At 33.9% G+C, this 8,593-nt stretch overlaps 1 pseudogene; it reads left to right on the top strand.

The window, feature by feature from the left end:
- Positions 1–2,889: 2,889 nt before the first annotated feature.
- Positions 2,890–3,022, top strand: LOC145274371 (U2 spliceosomal RNA; annotated as a pseudogene).
- Positions 3,023–8,593: the final 5,571 nt, after the last annotated feature.

Below are 8,593 nucleotides of genomic sequence, written 5' to 3'. Positions count from 1 at the left end.
GAAGCAAGATATCAAATCACACTTTTACTCACTTCTGTCATTATATTTTATACTGAAGATATATTATATTCAATTCTTCAGATTACAGTTCGAGCGGAACCCTTTATTTAATCTACAGGAGTAACATTCTTTCGTTCCATCAGACATGGTAAGGTAGAAGTTCCTGCACAGAGAAAAATATATACTATAATAAAGTTCCAGTGATGAGAACATTGTTTTCATTAACAGAGACCATCTCTCCGGTTTTTCTTTTTGTTTTTTTTTTTTTTGTTTTTTTGTTTTTTGCTTCACGAATCATTACCATTGTCGCTAGGGAGTGAGAAATATTGTGCATTTTTTTTTACTAACTGTTATCCTCATCTTCATAGTTGTCGTTCTTTCACCGCGTTTCGGCCAATTCATCCTCTGGCCTTCTTCAGGTGATTAACCGCGATGGGATAGAAATGCTGAGTTTTGTCATTTATCCCCGTAATTACTGCCTTCCATAGTCTTGGTCTCACCAGGTTTTGGCCAACTTATCCTCTGTCTTGCTTAGGTAAGATTGAAACCACTATCTCCAGACAATGGCCAACGCCTTTATCCACTGCGTCACGGGTCCTAACTAGGAAAATGAGGATAATAGTAAAATGAAATATGCATGCACAAATTATGAAGCCTCATCGCAAAGGATTCTAAAAATAAAAAAATTGAAAAATAGTGAGAAATATTTTTGTGGCGATGGTTTAGTGGTTAACGACACGGACTAATGACCTGGGAGTTCTAAGTTCAAATTCAATTCGTTTCACAAAAATCGATTTCACTTAAGATGTTGACAACATTCACGTGGTCCTTTCCGTAAGTACCTGATGTTTTTTCTAGAAAGAATTCTGACCAGAAAAATATCGGGGAAACCAATGCCAATAATAAAATTTTCGGAGTTATGCGATTTGATGATGATGATGATGATGATGATGATGATGATGATGATGATGGCCAGGTATCGTTAATTGTCACTGATGTCCGAATGACAAATTACTTAGGCTTACAAAAGTAGAATATGGAATCAGTTTGATGATGATGATGATGATGATGATGGCTAGGCGTCTTTAACTGTACTGATGTCCGAATGACAAATTACTTAGGCTTACAAAAGTAGAATATGGAATCAGTTTGATGATGATGATGATGATGATGATGATGATGATGATGATGATGATGATGATGATGATGATGATGATGATGGCCAGGTATCTTTAACTGTACTGATGTCCGAATGACACATTACTTGGGCTTACAAAAGTAGAATATGGAATCAGTTTGATGATGATGATGATGATGCATAATGATCTGTAAAAAGTAAATCAATCTACGCACTATTTTCAATAATGTTATTTCGCTCCAGACTTGAAATAATTTGATATATTTAATCGCATTTCCCCATTGCATGACGATTCGCTAGTACTAAAAATTATTAATTTTTAGAACCATCGCGAATTTTCAAGACTATGAAAATATGCAATGGTGTCGATAAAGTCTCTGTACAATTTAAAACGTTTATAATATTGAATTAATTTTGGAATTATTTTGGAAATGAGTAATTTGTATGATTTTATTTAATTATATTGACCATTATCCTCGTCTAGTTGTTGTTTTCACAACGTTACGGCCAATTATTCCTCTGGTCTTCGTCAGGGTAACCGCGACGGGATAGGAATGTCGAACCCTCAAACTACATCCACAGCAATTACTACCTTCAATAGTTATCATCTCACCACGATTTGGCCAACTAATCCTCTGGCCGCCTTGGGGTGCGATTGAAACCGCTAACTCCATTGTTTGCCGGTCAGAGGATTAGTTAGCCAAACCGTGGTGATATGACAACAAATTTTGGGTCAGAACATTTAAAATTTTACATAAATGATATTCAGACACGCAGCAAGCTTTTTGATAGGTTTTTGGACGAAAATTAGTCTGCCAAAAGGTCAAAGTTGAAAGAGTTTACCTTTGCAGACTCTACCAAACTCTTCCGCCAATTTGGGGTCTAAACACTTAAAATTTTAAATGTAGATTACCCGCACATGAGTCACACTTATATATATATATATATATATATATATATATATATATATATATATATATATATATATATATATATATGCACATAGTTATAACCAGTACATAGGGCCCAAGCAAAGCCGAGTTGAACTGCTAGTTTTGTCTAAAACTATGATACACATAGTGTCTTCTTCATAGCATGTTCCTACGGAAGGAACTTGATGCGAAGTTCACACACAGGTTGTCATTCCGTGTCATTAACCTCTTAGCCACCGCCACTTTCCATTTACTTGCATAAGATATGCTAATTCAATTATAAAGGGAATAAATCTCGTACACCTGTAACGAGACGAGTGAGAAGTGAGAAGTAAAACAGTCTCACATTTCATTAGACAACGTGAAAAGCTTTTGGTACGTATTAATTGCGATTTGGTATAACGCTTTGCTGGTTAAAATTTTATAAAGGTCTGAGAAGTCATTTGTTGTATTATGTGGATAACATTTCAGTTGACGAACGCATATAATTGTAATAAATTCACTGACACGCATGTTGTAGCAGCGGCATGACATGTATGTAAATAACAAAGCACATAACTTTTAAGCACGGGTCGGTGTGACAGGAACGTTTAAACAAGATGCGGGACTCATTTATCTTCCTAATTTTTAACAAAATTTTCGAACGGCAATATTGTCGCTGGCTTAGGAAATATGTGTCAGGTGGCTTGGTGTGGACCAGTGGCTTGGTGTGGACCAGTAATAAATGTGTTTTTTTTCATCTAAAAATAACTCATGTCGAATTTATTTTCTATTGTTTCTCTGCGAAACTTTCATATAAAACGCCGCGTTCGTGTTAAAATAAGTTCTTGGCCTTTTGGTCAAGATCAAAGTGTAGTATCTGTTCTTCAGATGCTGCACTTCTGTTTCTTGTTCTCTTTCGGTGGAGGAGAAATCCTTCACGACTGAGACAATTTTTATTTTTGTACCTTTTCTCCACGTTAAAAAACGACCCTGGTGTCTAACTCTGTCCCGTGGGGAGGCATAGTAAATAGGTACACAATGATAAAAAATATGACAAGCCAACAGCACGAGTAAAGAATCAAAGGCGATTGATGTGACCGTGAATATTTTAATTTAAAAAAAAGAGAGGAAATATTCGCGACAAGAAGAATCTGGCAACAGCAGCAAAAGAATCGTTGTGACGAAACTACCATAAAATATTCAGAGCGTATGCATATACAAGGTGCCTTCAATTAGTTTCCAGACTTTTGTACAGACATTTGAAATTTTCGGTGACTCTTGAAAATTCAGTATATTATTGCTATACATCTTATAAGATGACTGGCGAATTTTTATGATTTCAGGTTCAAATGAACAGCTACAACAGGAATTGGAATACACTCTACTAAAGCATGATTGTCACAGCTGGTGAATTTCAAAAATACAATCTAGACGTGAGGACACTTTAGAAGAATGATATGCAATACAATTCTATTTTAAACTTGGGGAAAATATGCGACAAAAACGCATGGAATGCTTCAGACTGCCTTTGGACCATCTTGGATTAATCGAGCATCAGTTTTTGAGTGGCATAGAAATTTAAAGGAAGCGGGGAATCTGTGAGTTATGATGAGAGGTAAGAGAGGAGTAATTCAGAACATCAGAGTTGATTGGCCAGATGAGGAATATCATGGATAAGGGCCGTTGTGTGTCTATAGAGGCAATAAGTGGACAGTTTGATGTCATTGTGTGAGTGGTACACAAATTATTCGCGAGGAACTGTAGATACGGAAGATTTGCGTGAAATTTGTCCCAAGAGTGCTCAGACAAGATCAGACTATTTGACCAAGACGGGAATCAAGACAGTTTCTCATCCTCCTTATAGTCCAGCCTTGTCTTCCTGTGACTTTTTATTATTCCATAAGGTCAAGGAAACCCGTAGAGGTTGTCGTTATGAAAAAATTTAAGAGAAGAAAGAAGCTGTGACGAGAGTCATTAACATGCTCACACAAAAGGATGCACATAAGGCATCCAAGAAGTTGTTGGAACGGTACAGCAAATGTATTCCAGCCGGAGGAAATTACTTCTAAAGGGGAACAGAGTTTCATATGTAAAAATACTTTCAATAAAAGTGCCCATTTAAAAAGTCTGGAAACTTAAGGCACCTCGTACCATTGTCAGTGCTGGTTTCGTCTCATTCGAAGAATAGTAGCAGTTTTTGATACCTGGAACAACCTGCCTGTCACCTCAAGTAGTATGTAGATGTGGACATCTTCTAGCTATCATTTTAAATGTGGTTGAACTATACATGTTTTTAAAGTATACGACATAATCACGATGACAGGCAGACTCCCGTTAGATCATTGAAGTTAAGCGATTTTGAGCCTGGTCAGTACTAAAATGGACGACAATTTGGCATACTGGATGCTGCATGTGCTCTCTGCTTATCTCGACATTATTCCAGATGCCCTGGATTTCTTTCTTGCAATGCTGGCGAAGGAGGCGTGTGGTTGGTAATTGCGCAACCTTTACTTCACAATTGCATGCGCAGTCATCTTTACAGCGAGTATACATTGTCTCTCACGACTGATCGGGCGTCATGCATAAACGTTGTTACTTATTGTAAATAAATAGTTTTCGTTGTTTTGTTTTTTACGGTATATCAGTCTTTTTCGAGTTGCTTAATGCCGAATTTGGTCATTTTTTAAAAAGGCTATATGTTTCAAGTTCTTTAATCTTCAAATATTTATTCAGGATGTTTGGTTCGGTTGTTTTATAGAGGCGTTTTTTTTGCATTTGGCTCTGCAGAACATGATTGAATTTTGCAAAAGAAGAGGGGAAACAATAACATCAATATTTAATGCATTTTCATTCGGAAAGTCAGTATCTTCAGGCAGCCTGATCTGACAGAGAGAGACAGGAGGGTAAGAGAAGAGAGGGAAGGGAGAGAAACGATGGCTGGAGAAGAAAGGAAAGAAGGGCTGGAGAGAAGGGAGAAGGGATGAAGAAATAGTAGTAGAAGAGGAGGGAGAGAGAGGAAAGGGGAGAGGAAAGAGAGAGAATAGAGGGGAGGTATGACTATATCTAATTACACCAAGTAATCAAATGTTTTAACAAAAGGGCAAATTAGATTTGATTTCTTCTGTTTTAACAACCGGATATGGTAGCTACAGAGTCAATCAATATGATTTGATTTGATATTATACACTTATGTACTTACGTTAAGGATTACTCTAGAAACTTACAGTACTCTTTATTATAAGAAGAACTGACTATTTATAGATACTGATGTCGTTGGAAGAAACGTATTGATGCAAAAAATCGGGTATTCGACTAACTTTACTGTATTATATAAATGAATGTTTTTTTTTATTATAAAATCTAACTTCAATGAATAAGCATGCGCCGTAATGCTTCTATCCAAATATTTCTGAAGCACTCCCTTTTTTTCACTAAAATTCTTGTTACTCGTTCTTTGAAGTGGATTGAAGGAATACAAATGGAACATTCGGTGGCCGACTACGGAATTGAAATAACATGATAAGCCTTTTCTACTTTAATAACATAACCTGCCGCATTGATTAATTCACTGTTCATTGCTTCACTGATTTCTAAGCCAAGTCAGCATCAATACATCCGTCACCCTTGGCTTCATACCCATTAATTTAAAAGCCATTACCCTTTTTTTTTTTTTTTACAAATTCCGCCATTCATACTAGAAACGTTATATATTGGACAAAAAAAAAAACATCACTAAAAAAATGTGGTAAATTAATTTGCATGCGTATAACTTGGATTATTTGGACTACTAGTCGCATCTTATTTGTTATTTACACAATATTTCGGCCAATTTAATCTCTAAGCTTCTTCGGGTGTATTCTTTTTTAATTAGGAGCTTTTTAGTCGAACCTGAGAACTTCTAGATTAAACTTTGAAACGTATACATAATTTCGAATTCAACCGTTTATTTAATCCAATGGGAGTATATTGTTTGATACCTTCGCCTTTTATTTACATTATTCACAATTACTTCCACAATGTAAACATTTATATGCAGGTAAAATGGGAATGGTGGCAAGCAAGATAACAAGCATCGCCATAGTTTTAATGGTATACTAAAACTATCCAACATGTAGGCCTATATATACATATTTTTTTTTCTACTCTTTTTCTTCCCTGATCTTTCTTATTAATATTTATGTCTCGGCAGTAGAGTGAAAAGCATATCTTATTTTTCTTTTATTAATATTATTGGAATTTTTTCCTTTTTTCCTTGTACACATTTTTGTGAATTATTCCATGGATTTCTGCCTTTGGATTATAATGGACCATCTTCTTCCAATTTAGGATTTCCTTGGATTTTACTTGTGCAAATCGAAATTCTATTAACTTTCTTGAAGTTATATAATTGTGATTTTACCGTCACTGGATTATTTATCTTCCACCAGACTATCCATTCATGTGTAATCACCTTTTTCTTTACCATATTCCCTCTGCTTCACTTTTTTTGTCATCAAGTAAGATCTTTGACTTACTTGTTGTTTCATCAAATACTTTTGCATGCAAAATCCGATCCCGCATTTTGCTAATTCCTGCCCTCTGATGAGAAGGAAAGTATTTCTTTGAAACTCCGCGGATTAAGGACTATCCACTTATCTAGTGTTTCCTTTTCAGATTAAATATGTTTTTAACTCTTTTCAAAGTTTTTTTTTAACATGTTTTATTAACTATTTGCTCGTATTATAAGCTCTATCTCCTATTTGGTTTTATCAGGCTTTTATATCTGGCTGAGATAACTTTATAAATATTAATTCTTTAATATTCATAATATACTTTAATTTTACCATCTTGGATCATTTTGGTAAAATTAATTGTAATTTTTATTTTATTATATATATATATATATATATATATATATATATATATATATATATATATATATATATATATATTAGTGATAAGACGATTCCTATATTTTCCTGATTCCGATACAATTATAAATCTCTAAATATTTAACTATAAAATTGTTATTTTGTCCCGATTATCGTAAAAACACATCTTAAATGTGCATATATTTTCTCAAACGTAAAAACACTCTTGTGAGGGAGTGATCTAGAAATTATAGTCTTACTGGAAATGTAAATCAATAAATATTTATTATTCTATTATTACTACAAGCAGTGGAAGATGTTACTCAAATCAAAATCAAATAAAAAAGATAATTTAAGAAATTTGTTTGTGCATCGGAAAATTGGCTCAAATTCTTCCGATTCCGATACCCCAAAAAGCTCCGATTTTTCCGATTCCCTTTTCCGATTAATCGTCCCAACACTAATATATATACATATATATATATATATATATATATATATATATATATATATATATATATATATATATATACCCAACGGCGGTAATCGTGACAACCTACACTGATAATTCTGAAAAGGATGAAACACTAGTGTCTGTAGGTTTTAAAAAATAATTATAGTAATTATATATGTATATATATATATATATATTATATATATATATATGTGTGTGTGTGTGTGTGTGTGTTTATATAAAATATTCTATTGTTGTTATTCCGTAGATGTTAATCCAGTGGTTAAAAGAAAGTTGTTGATATACCCCGCAAAAAAGGATATATCCGTTCGTCGTTAAGTTTTATAATTTGTGAGATCGTTTCCAATACTTTGTTGCCACTGATAGTTCCCACGAAAGGGATATGTTCGTTTTAAGTAGTAGTGGTCTTTGCAACAGTTTTGAGTAATGTTCTGGTAAGTAACCGTACTTTACGAGTTTTTTTTTTATCGGGGATAGTATTCCTTAGCATGAGGCTTGCGAGGTACATTTCAACGTTCAATGTGGCTCCACTAATCGGTATTAATGTCTTAACCAGCCAATCATAATCTTATAAAAGAGGATGATATTTATTACATCACCTACTCTGAGCTTAATTTTTCTGTGAAATTTAGCTTTAATATTTTCCGTGGAATTTTGTTTCAATATTTGCCCATTTTAGGGTCTAGACATAATCTACATATAATCTATAAACTTTCGTCTCAGTGGTAACGTTTGACACACTGATACCAAGTCCGGGGATACCGCCACCAGAGAATGTTGACATTCAAACACATTATACAGGATTTCAATGGGAATATCTTCAGTATTTTCGTGAGCTTTCTAGTGTGTTCGGATCACAATTGATCCCAATGTTTTTTGCATGGATATCTGTTTCCTTTTTATGTCATATTTGTTTTTTATTTATTTTTTCTTCTCAGTACATTTTTCCATCCTAATTCTCTTGAAAATTAAGTGCATTTATTGCATTTGTTGCACTTCAGAATTTCTGGTAAATTAGTAAAACTGTCAACAACGATTATGTAATAAGATATTTTTATGGGCATAATCAATATGCAATACCGTCCATGGATCAATTTCAATGCAATATCAAATATTCAAATTACTATATTTAACCTTTTTTAAAGTACTTTAAAGAAATTGAAATTGAAATAAATGATATATTCTGCTTGTTCTTTATTTAGTTATTCCGTACGTT

This window comes from Euprymna scolopes, chromosome 4 (assembly GCF_053919585.1).
Source record: "Euprymna scolopes isolate OS-2025 chromosome 4, ASM5391958v1, whole genome shotgun sequence".
In the NCBI taxonomy this organism is placed as follows: Eukaryota; Metazoa; Mollusca; class Cephalopoda; order Sepiida; family Sepiolidae; genus Euprymna; species Euprymna scolopes.
This window is presented reverse-complemented; position numbering and strand designations above follow the sequence as displayed.